Source organism: Pimephales promelas, chromosome 13 (assembly GCF_988280905.1).
Source record: "Pimephales promelas chromosome 13, fPimPro1.hap1.1, whole genome shotgun sequence".
NCBI lineage: Eukaryota > Metazoa > Chordata > Actinopteri > Cypriniformes > Leuciscidae > Pimephales > Pimephales promelas.
This window is the reverse complement of record NC_142781.1, coordinates 27,542,185-27,552,877: the sequence shown is the minus strand read 5'-3', so window position 1 is coordinate 27,552,877 and position 10,693 is coordinate 27,542,185. Positions and strand designations below refer to the sequence as shown.

General features: G+C 40.5%; 1 protein-coding gene across 2 annotated transcripts in view; it reads left to right on the top strand.

Moving 5' to 3' along the window:
• Nucleotides 1-2,216: 2,216 nt before the first annotated feature.
• The window catches only part of hivep2a (HIVEP zinc finger 2a), a 72,363-nt gene continuing 63,886 nt past the window's right edge, over nucleotides 2,217-10,693 (top strand). Inside the window, exons 1-2 of one of the 2 annotated variants that reach the window (XM_089118794.1) lie at nucleotides 2,217-2,358; nucleotides 6,048-6,125. The gene's annotated coding sequence lies outside the window, so the exon portion shown is untranslated. Of the gene's footprint in view, nucleotides 2,359-5,282; nucleotides 5,618-6,047; nucleotides 6,126-10,693 lie in introns of those variants that run through there. The other variant, XM_039692607.2, reaches the window with a different exon arrangement.

Here is a 10,693-nt window from a genome sequence, read left to right as displayed (position 1 = left end):
AACCAAGAAACGTTTGGTACTTTTGTCACTCATTTTGCATAATAGGTCCCTTTTAATGTTGTTGTGGAAACCATAATACATTTTCGAATTGATAGTTCAAAAAAAGAACAGCATTTATTTGAAATATAAATCTTTTGTAAGATAAAAAAATGCTATATACTGACCCCAAAATATATCTATGGTCTTTTTTTTTTTTTAAACTTTTTTTATTTTTATTGCTGAACTAACATTGATCTACACTATTACACTGAAGCCTTAAACCTATACGTTGAAACCTGCTCTTCGTGCAAATCTGGAAAATGAATTAGACAAAGTAGCCTAATACGTCAGAATGACTTGAATATTTCAGAATGACTTACACACACACATTCACAAACAAAGATCTGTGGCACAACAGCGCATACATACAAGGCCCTCCCTTCATTCCCTTAATTGTAAACAAAAGCTACGACTTCTGTATTTGAGGATGCAGAGAAGGATAAATATATTCAGTCATAAGATATATGTATTGGAGTGGTGATCCCTTCTGGGAAACAAGAGTGCCTTGTGATTCATGACACATGCATACGCTTATAATAGCACGGAGCAGTGTTTTTATCCAGTCCAGCGATAATTAACTGAGAATGGCTCTGTGCTGCTGGGAACACCCTTGGTGTCCTAGAGCAAATGACTGAATGCACACCGAATACAGACACCTGTAGAGAGAAGCAAACACCAACCAGTGCAACAAGATGACTTGATAAATGTTGATGAAACATGCCCTTTGTGTCAAGCGCAGACATTTCCATTTACACTTTATTTCCTGTGGGAATGGGCCATTGGCTGTGATGTCTACGCTTGTCCGGCAACTCTGATTTCTGTCGGTGCGCTGTCAATTCTGCTTGAGTGACTCAGATGCCAGTGCTTCTTTGGGGATGCCCTTGCTGAGGATTACAGAGGAGATCCCTTTTGCCATTGTGATGGGAACTCCGGGTCACAGCTAATGTGATCACAAGCTTCTTAAAGGAAACATAAGCCAAGTCACTCTAACCTAGCCAGTAATCCATTTAACAAAATACAGAACAGATGCACCGCTCCTGATAAGACAATACACATGTTTAATATCACAAACAGGAGTTTCCCTTTATTTCTAGTGACTTTATAAGGAGCTAATGCTATTTTCTATATCCTACCCCTAAATTCAAGCCTCAAACAAGTCTTCCTGCATTTTGGCTTCCCACAATGTAGATGACTTTAGATTTGTATGGTCCTTATGCTTACATTTGGTCACAATATATAGGCAATAACATATAAGACAAGGTTCCCAGAACGTTAGTTTCTGGTTCCCAGAACGTTCCTAGAACTTTCCCTTAAGGTTAAGGGAACGTTCCCGGCACATCCTCCTTATGGAACATTCCTATAACGTTCTTGTTTGGTTCCCCAAAAAAATAACCTCATGGGACTGTTTGGGAACGTTCTGTGTTTGCTGGGTGACGTCACCCACAATCGCTGATAGAACCTTTAAGTAAAGTACAGACACATGAAAAATATGTCTACATTTTTATTATTATGACAATATTCTGTATGTAGGCCTAAACAGCAGACCTGATAACTGAGTCTCAACATTTAACACTTAGCCTACAGTTTTTTTCCCCTAAACATGTTTCATGGAGGCAGGTTAAACAGGTCACAGTGAAATTTGATGTTGAAATGAGGCAATTGTGCAATAATTCATGGATGATAGATACGTCTTTGTAGATAAATAAATATAAATCTATGATTTAACAGCAACTCCTCTTACATTGTGAAGGGCATTTCAAAATAAAATATTTTGCAATTCAAGTAGACCTAATGTACCCGCGCGTTCTCGCCGTGCCCTGATGCATCAAACTGCAGGAACACAAGACATCTGTCGCGGTTTGGAGTCAGAGGAGCTCGTTCTGGAGAAATTTCACCAAGGGAGTTCCCCTCTCCAATCAAGACAAGGAAGAGGCCGGGCGGGTAGTCTCGGTCAACCCCACTCCCCCCTCCCTCCCCCCTGCAGCTCCACGGGGACGCGCGCTGGGGGATCCGATGACGTCACAATCACACTAACACAAGCGCGCGCAGATTCTCTCTCCACGACTATTCTGGGAAGCGACGCTAGGAATAACCCCGTATACCCCCCCCCCCCCCCCCCCCCCAACCGAAGCGGACTAATTCACTTTCATCTCATCCTGAAGCAAAGACGCACCACATTGCACTCCAACACCTGCGTCTGCAGCATTGTAGTTGTGTCAAAATTCGAGTTTAACTGATATTTTGTGTCAGCCTGGGAAGCGACAGTGGCGTTTGACACTCTTCTGGAATGTTGTGGGCGGATTTGAAAACGTTTTACCGGTAAGTGCTAGTACACCTTGTTCTTATGTCAGGGAGTGACAATTCTTTTGAAAGCGTGATTAAGTAAAATGCCTTGCGGACGGGTCTCCTACGGTTATTGGGACATGTGGGGAATACCCAGTTTGCTTGGTTTGCAGATAGGGAATATTGCGTAATATTCTAAGGAATTTGCTCTGCTGGTGCCAAAAGCGAAATAAATCTCTAGCTTAAGAGCGACTGTCATTATTGTTGAAGGGTCTGTGCTGTTTGTGTTGTTGTAGAGCGTTGGTTTTTTTCAGCATGGGTAATGTTGTGATCTGTATTTTCATGTACACACCGCCAGTGCGCGTGTGTGTGTATGAGCAGAAGAGAAGGTGGGTGGGACTTTGGCTCGTTCCGGGAATGTTCCATGACGCGCTCGCAGTCAGTGAAGGGCCCCTTTAGGGAGACTCTCGATGTGCGATTGTTGCTGAAGTCAGGTTGCACCTGCTATAAAGGACCATTTTGTGATATGATAGAACAATTAGCCTATTATTGTTGTTGTTTTTGTTGTATAATATATATGAAGACTTCAGATGCATATATACATAATATACTCATTCAAACATACGTACGTACATGTACAAACTCACACACATGTATATGTCCGTATTCATGTGTGTTGGGCAACGATTAATCGTGATGAATCGCATCAGAAAAAATTAAAGTTTGTGTTTACATAACGTGTGTGTAGCTACTATAATTATTTTGTATAAATACACACACATGCATGTTATATATTTAAGATTTTTTTATTTCTATTTAAAATATTTATATGTAATATAAATTATATATAAATGTATAGACATGCATGTGTGTGTATTTATATACAATTAAAAATAGTTACAAAATAGTATAAAATAGTATACACATTTAACAGAGAGAATCATCAGCATCAAGCGCAGAAGTAAAGCTGGGTCAAGGGTGTAGCTAAGTATTTACAGCCCATCAGGCAAATTAGTTTATTTGACTATGCCAAACAGATGAGCCAATGCCCTTTGCTCTGGCTTGATATATATATATGTCCAGGTCTAATGCATAAACACACCCACAGTATCTCTTCCTGACACTGACATATGATACATAAACATCATTTTGTTTTCCATCACCTGGGTTCTATCCATCAAGAAGCAAGAGACAGAGTTGGAGGTTTGACAAATGTCCTTACGCATTTTTTCCACAACAGAATCAATCACATTGATTCCATGTTGAGCTTTGACACATCTAGGCTTTCTGGCAATTTGTTTGTAATTGTTTCTGTTGGAAAGTCACTTTTAAAGGTAAAGTGACCCACCTTTATGTTCTCACTTTAAACACACGCATACGTACACACATGATTCACCTAGACATGGCTTTCATTCCGTAATCCCAACATAAACAAATGGGTTCCTGGAATCAGAGAAGCATATTCGTTGGATTCAAATTCTCAAGTGCCAAATTTTAATAAGCGTTCTTTGAGACTGCGTGTTCCTCTGTGCCATTAAATGCAGAGAACCCTCAGCACAATTTTAGGAAGGTAAAGGTCACTCTTCTACACTTACTCAAATCACAGCAGTGTCAATTGTTACAGAGGGCACTGGTTTCATGTCTTTTAGAGCTCATACCATTTTGAAGGAACAATCTGCACACTTTAATTGTAATTACAATTTAGCAGACTAATTTATCTAAAGCAAACACACATTTGAACTTCCATGTTAAAATATATGAATAAATGAAAAATAAAATACATTATTTAGTAAAATACAATATTTGGGACAGAGTGTAAGCGTATTTGTCTAACATAATTCTGTATTGTCAGCTAAGCAAAATCCAATGAAAAAAAAGGCCAAAACTACACTCTAAAAATTGCTGGATTGTTTTATCCCAACTTTGGGTCAAATATGGACAAACCCAGCCATTGGGTTAAATTTTTTAAGTACATTTTTAACCCAACATTTGGGTTTATCCATATTTGACCCAAAGTTGGGTTAAAACAACCCAGCATTTTTAGAGTGTAGTATATTTCTGATAAAATACCAAATTTACCATTTTAATCACCAGTACTTTTTTGATAGTAATCATAACATTCTTACACTATTTTGGCTTAGTTTGAGATCAGTATCATGTATCGAACCAAATCGTGACATAACTGTATTGTTACACCCCTAATTTAAGGTAGGCCCACATTTAATCGCTTGAAGTGAACCCATGACCTTGGGGTTGTTTGAGCTACAAGAAAACTGGCTTGCACCAGTTGTGGTTAAATGCTGAATTGTGCAGTGAGCCAGTGTTGTTTTCTGTTTGCATGATGAGGGGAAGGATTTGTTCTCATGGTGCTGGTATGGAAGGAAACAGTTGAGGTGTGTCACCGCTTATACAGTGTGACAGAATGGATGCCTGCATCTGGGCTGTGCTTTTCCACCTGTTGCCTTAGGTTACATAACTGCATTTCTTGTTAGAAAATGCAAGGTTAAAAAGTAAGATAGCGTTCTGGGGCGGCCACGTACTTGGGGCCGATTCCTCATGTGTGGATGCACTTCTTTTTAACAGTTAGTACAGCATATGCAGCCTCACTATTGAAACACTAGATCAAGCCCTCTAACTCGCATTGCAGTGTTAAATTGAATCTGGCAAGGATGCTGGGAAGAATCTGCATATGTGCGTTGTAATCCCGAGGTCGTCTTGAGAGTGTCAAGATGAGCCGGCGTCTGTGTTGACACCCCGCCAGAGTGAGAATGCTTCACGTGACGTCCTCGCTCGCTTCAGCTGCACACAACAGGAAATACTCACGGCCTCCCCTCCTTCCTGCTCTGAAAGAGGTAGTCTCTTGCTCGCGCTCACTCTCCTGCCCTTCTTTTCTTTCGTTTTGTGCAGCACCACCAGGGCAAGGCGAGACCTATTTTAATGCCTGCAGCCATTGCCCGTGTGCCTTCGTCGTGGTTCACGCCTCCTCCGGACCGTCCGGCCAATCAGAGTGTAGCTGCTTACGCCGAAGAAACATGATCGTTTTTTTCTCTCTTTTGCTCCTTTCTCTGAGCATGTGAAGGTAGCAAGAGTGGGAGCAACCAAAGAGTGTGCGAAAGAGGAGGAGGGAGGGAGAGAGAGAGAGAGAGAGGGAGAGCGAGAAGGCTGCAGACAGCGGTAGGGAAATAGCTTCTCGCACAGAAAGTGAGCGAATGGTGATTGTACGGGCTTGCACGATTGCCACAGCAGAGAGGAAGGAGGTTTGGAGCCCCTGAGGATCTGAAGGATGTCATGTCAGGTGAGCAACTGACCTGGGCATGGGGAGATACTAGATAGGTAGATAGGAAAAAAATGAGAATAAAAGTAAAGAAAAGCTGGTTGTGTTGTGGCTCGTGGTTTTGTGCTGCTTTGCTGCTTGTTTTAACACTTATATGGAGTCTGGATGAAGTGACAGCTGGCTAGCCGGCATTGGCAGGGGATCTGACCCGTGATGGACACATTTGCACAAGTTTAGTGGCTTACGGGAACAAGTTGTTAACCCACTGTCATGCCTTTGCTGATAATGTGTAGTGTCAAAATACAAAATATCTTTGATTATTGATAACTTATGCACTAGATGAGATGGCATAATGAATATTGCTGTACCTATTTTTTGTCGGTATGTGTGTGTGTGCTTTAATAAAAAAACAGTTTCGGATGCACTAATGACATTATCTATTTCTGAACAGGGTGTGTGAGGAGGGTGTGTACCTGGATTAGATTCCCGAGACCGTCAGGAGAAGAAAACCAAACATTGGAAACACAGGGTACAGTACGTTTGAGATATGTTATGTTTAAGATACACTGTGCCAACAAACATGTCGCTTTGCATAAATTAGCTCAGGTGTTTATGCTATGTGTCGACGTCATCGGTTTCTGTGTATTTGGTAAAGCATCCCCTGAAACGCTTGTGTAAGGGTCTATGAGTTGAAACCTATCACACTTTTTTTAAACTGCAGTTTCCGAGCTTTGTTAATAGGACTGAATAATTAATGTGCAGGTAATTGAGTTGGGCTAATTATTCATTATAAGAAATGATGAATATCATCAGAACAGACTGATTTAGGAAGTATTTCTCGGCTCTCATTATTTTCGGTCACTTTTGATGAACTTGCATTCAACTTTTTCAAGGATGAGTTTAAGATAACAGAGAATGAATTAGCGGGACCAGAATCAGAAAGAGGAACTGAAAATAGTAAAAGTAAAATGCATTTTCTAATCTATTCTTGAATTTAGTCATCTTCAGTGCATGCATTGTTTTAGCGGAGGTTTTTGAGGTAGGCCTGATAGACTGTATTTGTCCTGTTGTGTGCCACTCTTTGTGTAGGCCAGACCTCTTCTGTTTTTCTTTCTTTCAGTCTCCCTCGACCATATGCTCTGTATACAAAGAGCTGTTTGTGACTGTACATAATTTGCACCATAAAAATAGATGTATAAAATGTTGATAACCATCAGGCAACACATGAGCCTGCCAGTGGATCAACAAAACTGAGGCACCAGCTACACTGAGCAAATTGTACAAGAGTGTGTATAAAGGTAAATTGAACGTGTGTTGGTTGATTCAGGGTGTGGTGAAGTCATGTCTATTATAGTGTGTGTTTGTCGGTGTGGTTAGCACCAGGCCGTAGGTGGTGTGTGAACTGTTGTGTCTATCCGAACCTGGAGTATTGTGGGTGGCGAATGTTGATCCACGCCTGAAGCAATCCAGTGATATAACCACAGTTTGCTCGAGGCTTGCTGGACTTTTCTGTTTGTGTTTAGTCTGCAAAGATTAGGTTGTGTTTGAGCAACAATTTTAAATAGTTTGATCGATCGGCTGAGAGGTTTTGTCATGCTGATGTGTATCACTGTGGGTTAAATGCCATTTGATTGTTCTTGACTCCAATTCACTAGAAGTGTTGTGATGCTTTTCGCTGATTTGAGTTGACGGCAAAGGGCCCTCTGGTTATCATTCGCTGTGCTAATTGGAAAAACATGCGGCCTCTGGAAGAGAGACAGCTGTGTGACAGTAAGGCATTCAAATGCCCTCTTCTGAGTGGCAAATGCTCTTACCCTTGTTTACCTCAGGGAGTGTGAGTGTGGTGGGCATTGAGAGGTCAAAAGGTCATTCTGCCAATCCTCTTTGAGTGAGGGGTTGGGTTATATTTGGGTCAAAGTGATAAAGGCGATGAGTGGAACTTTGGTATTGGTGCTTTTGGGTATGGAAAATAATTTTATGCTGTATAATGCAACCAGTTGAAGTGAATCATCATGCCAGATAATGTTAACTTGAACATTGGTATGCTGAGTATGACTACCCGTAGATATTGATACAGATCTCCTGAGCTCTTTGATTCTATGTCTGTCATGACAACTCTTGGAGTGATTGGCATGTTAATGGGTATGACAATGTTGTTGGTCTTGGTGGAATAGTGTGTACTGCTGCTGCTGCTTTTATTGCTGCTGTAGGTTATTGCTGCTGCTATGGCAGAGCAAGTTCAGGACTTGCTACTGCCAATACATGCAGGACACGCTGCTGTGAGCAAGGCCTGTTCACACCGGGACGAATTTCACGCGCAATAATCGCCAACGTTTTACGCCTCGTGACTAAACAAAGGGCGCCGATGTGAGTGTGCACATGACGCGTAAAACACCACGCTTAAAATTGTCATTTAAAAAAAAAAACACCTCGGGTTCGTGTCAAAAACTATCCGACCAATGAGATTGGCGCTTTTGCTCATGTGTTTGGAGCTTCTGAAGTTACAGTAAAACACAACTTGGGGGCGCTCAAACACAAAACGGTATTGCCAGGCGCACACAGAACAAAGAAGATATCCGCCAAGTAGCGCCGCCGTCTACACAGCTAGGAAGAAAAAAGATGAGGAAGATGCGAGGCAAGATGAATGTTGAGCTGCTGATCTTGTTGGTGTTAGAACATAAAGAACTATATAACTAACTATATAAAGAACTATATACTAACTATATGTAGTTGCGACAGCGACTACAAACATCTTGATAAAAGAGAACTGTAGAGAGTGGTAGAGTGGTATTGCAGAGCAAATGGGCACCATCTAATGTTAGGGAATGAATTTGCATGTTCACTCGGCTCATCGTCAAGAAAATCGCTTGGGTGTGAACACAAAAAACGCTGGCGAATAACGCGCGCTGATATTCGTCTCAGTGTGTGCAGGCCTTAAGATATGCTGCTGTACAATAGCAGATCTATACAGGTGGAGCTGGGGAAGGGGAGGGTTTCTGAAAGTACGCTGCACTGCTAAGGCAAATGCTACCCAAGTATTTGAAGGTTGAGCATGCAGCTCATTGGCTACTGATATGACAGGAACCAATCAGCTACGCCCTATAGATAACCATGTGACAAGTCAGTAACTTGTTTTTTTTTTCAACTCAAGTGATTAATTTGTTTCGGGATTCAGGCCACATTGGTCATGCTGGTTGTGAATCAGAATACTCTGGTCACACTGTATTTTTGTTTTGTGTGAAGCCCTTGGACATCTCAATAGAAAAATATTTTTATTGACAATATTTCTATGTAGTCTTTTCATTTCAAACTTACAGCACACTGTACATTTAATGATATAACTAATATTGTCTCTGGTGTTTTATGATGTAATTCTGACCCATTATTCAGCCCATTGTTGTCATCAGGACGTTGTCTTTGGCATTTTAGTGTGTTACTTAACTGACCTTTGGTGTAGTAAATAATGCATTTTGAAAATACCTCAAATGTTTTTCAAATCACATTTTTTTGTGACATTATTACCACCCATGAATAGCGGTTGAACTTTTAACCAGCACAAGCATGATGTCAATCACTAAGCTCAGTAACATACCAGTAATAGCCGCAATAAGTCAGCACTGAGTAATGCTTCTCACCTGCTCAGCTTTTCAGCTCAATTTGGCGATGGAGGATTTTTGTTATGGATTGTCGTTCATAAAATGGTCATGGTCAGGGCATTGCCTGACCTGTGTGTGTATAAGTAGATGTTTGTCCCTATAGTGCATGACACTTTTCACCCTATTAAGGGGCTGTCAGGTCATACATCCCAGGCAAAAAGGTCAAAGCTGCCAATGCAATGACCACAGTCCTCTGGAGAGAGACATGCTTCCTGTCTTACAGCTCTTTAATGTTAAGCCTCTGATTGCTGCCAACTCAGAGCGCAAGCTGTTTAAAATCTCTCTGAATAGTCGTCAAGTGTACATTCTCTCCCAAATAGCGAGAAAGCAATAAACAACTGAATGAAATTGTGCATGGAGAGTGACTCTCAGAGTGACTGACTGTTCAAATCTGTGCAAAAACATTTGCAAGCCAAGTATTTTCTGTATTTTACTTCCATGTTGGGCTGCACAATTTAGGGTGGAGACATTTTAGGGCTGCTAGAAACATATTTAAAGAAAGCGATATTTATGTTTTCTGTGATATAATCTGAAAATGAACAAATTACATGCATAAGATAAATCCAATAGAACAAAAATACAGTTCTTTATGTTTTTTCAGGTAAAGTCTAACAGTACCCAGTTACAAAATTTGAATAATCAAATGCAAATAACATTGCACACTCTGCACTGTATAAATAAAATATAATTAATCTTCGTTAAAGCTACAAAAATGACAGTCAGCAGCGGGTATATTAGGCTGCTGTCACTTTAAAAGCTAATGGACAAATCCAATACAATTTTCTTTTTCAATTGTTTTCTGTTCACATAAGCCATATGTGACTGAGTTTACGATATGCTTGCCAAGGCTGGTATTTTAACATTTTAACATGGTATTGTGCTTGGTATTGTGCAAACAGAGGTGGGTGAGAACGGAATTCTGTGTTGGTGTGCTGTTTGCGGGGCTAAGTGTGTGTGTACACAGAAAATGGCGTGAAAGCTCAAAATGAGTTCTCTTTCGCATCTTTTTGTGCTCGAATGGCTTAAAATCGCTTGAATGTTTAAACTGACAGATCCTATAACACGTGCAAATGATAAACTTTCACTCTATGATGGTTTAACTCCGAGAATCACGTGCCTAGTCCGTGATCAACTACGATTCACTTGACATTGCACATCGATGCTAAAATGATTTATTGTGCAGCCCAAACAAAACAATTTATTTGATTAAATTGGAGATTATTGCGATTTTGGTTTTACTTATGCCTCACAAGAACTCGTATTCTTGCTTTTTTAAGATAATACATTTTATCATGGACATTCACAAAACATGATGGCACAAATGCTGAGGCCAGCTAGTATGAAACCTTGAATTTCTTTTAAAAAATATGCCGGAAGACCTATGCACTATGAAATAAACTCCATAAATCAGACGTAGTGTGATGGTAGTACAGCATCATTT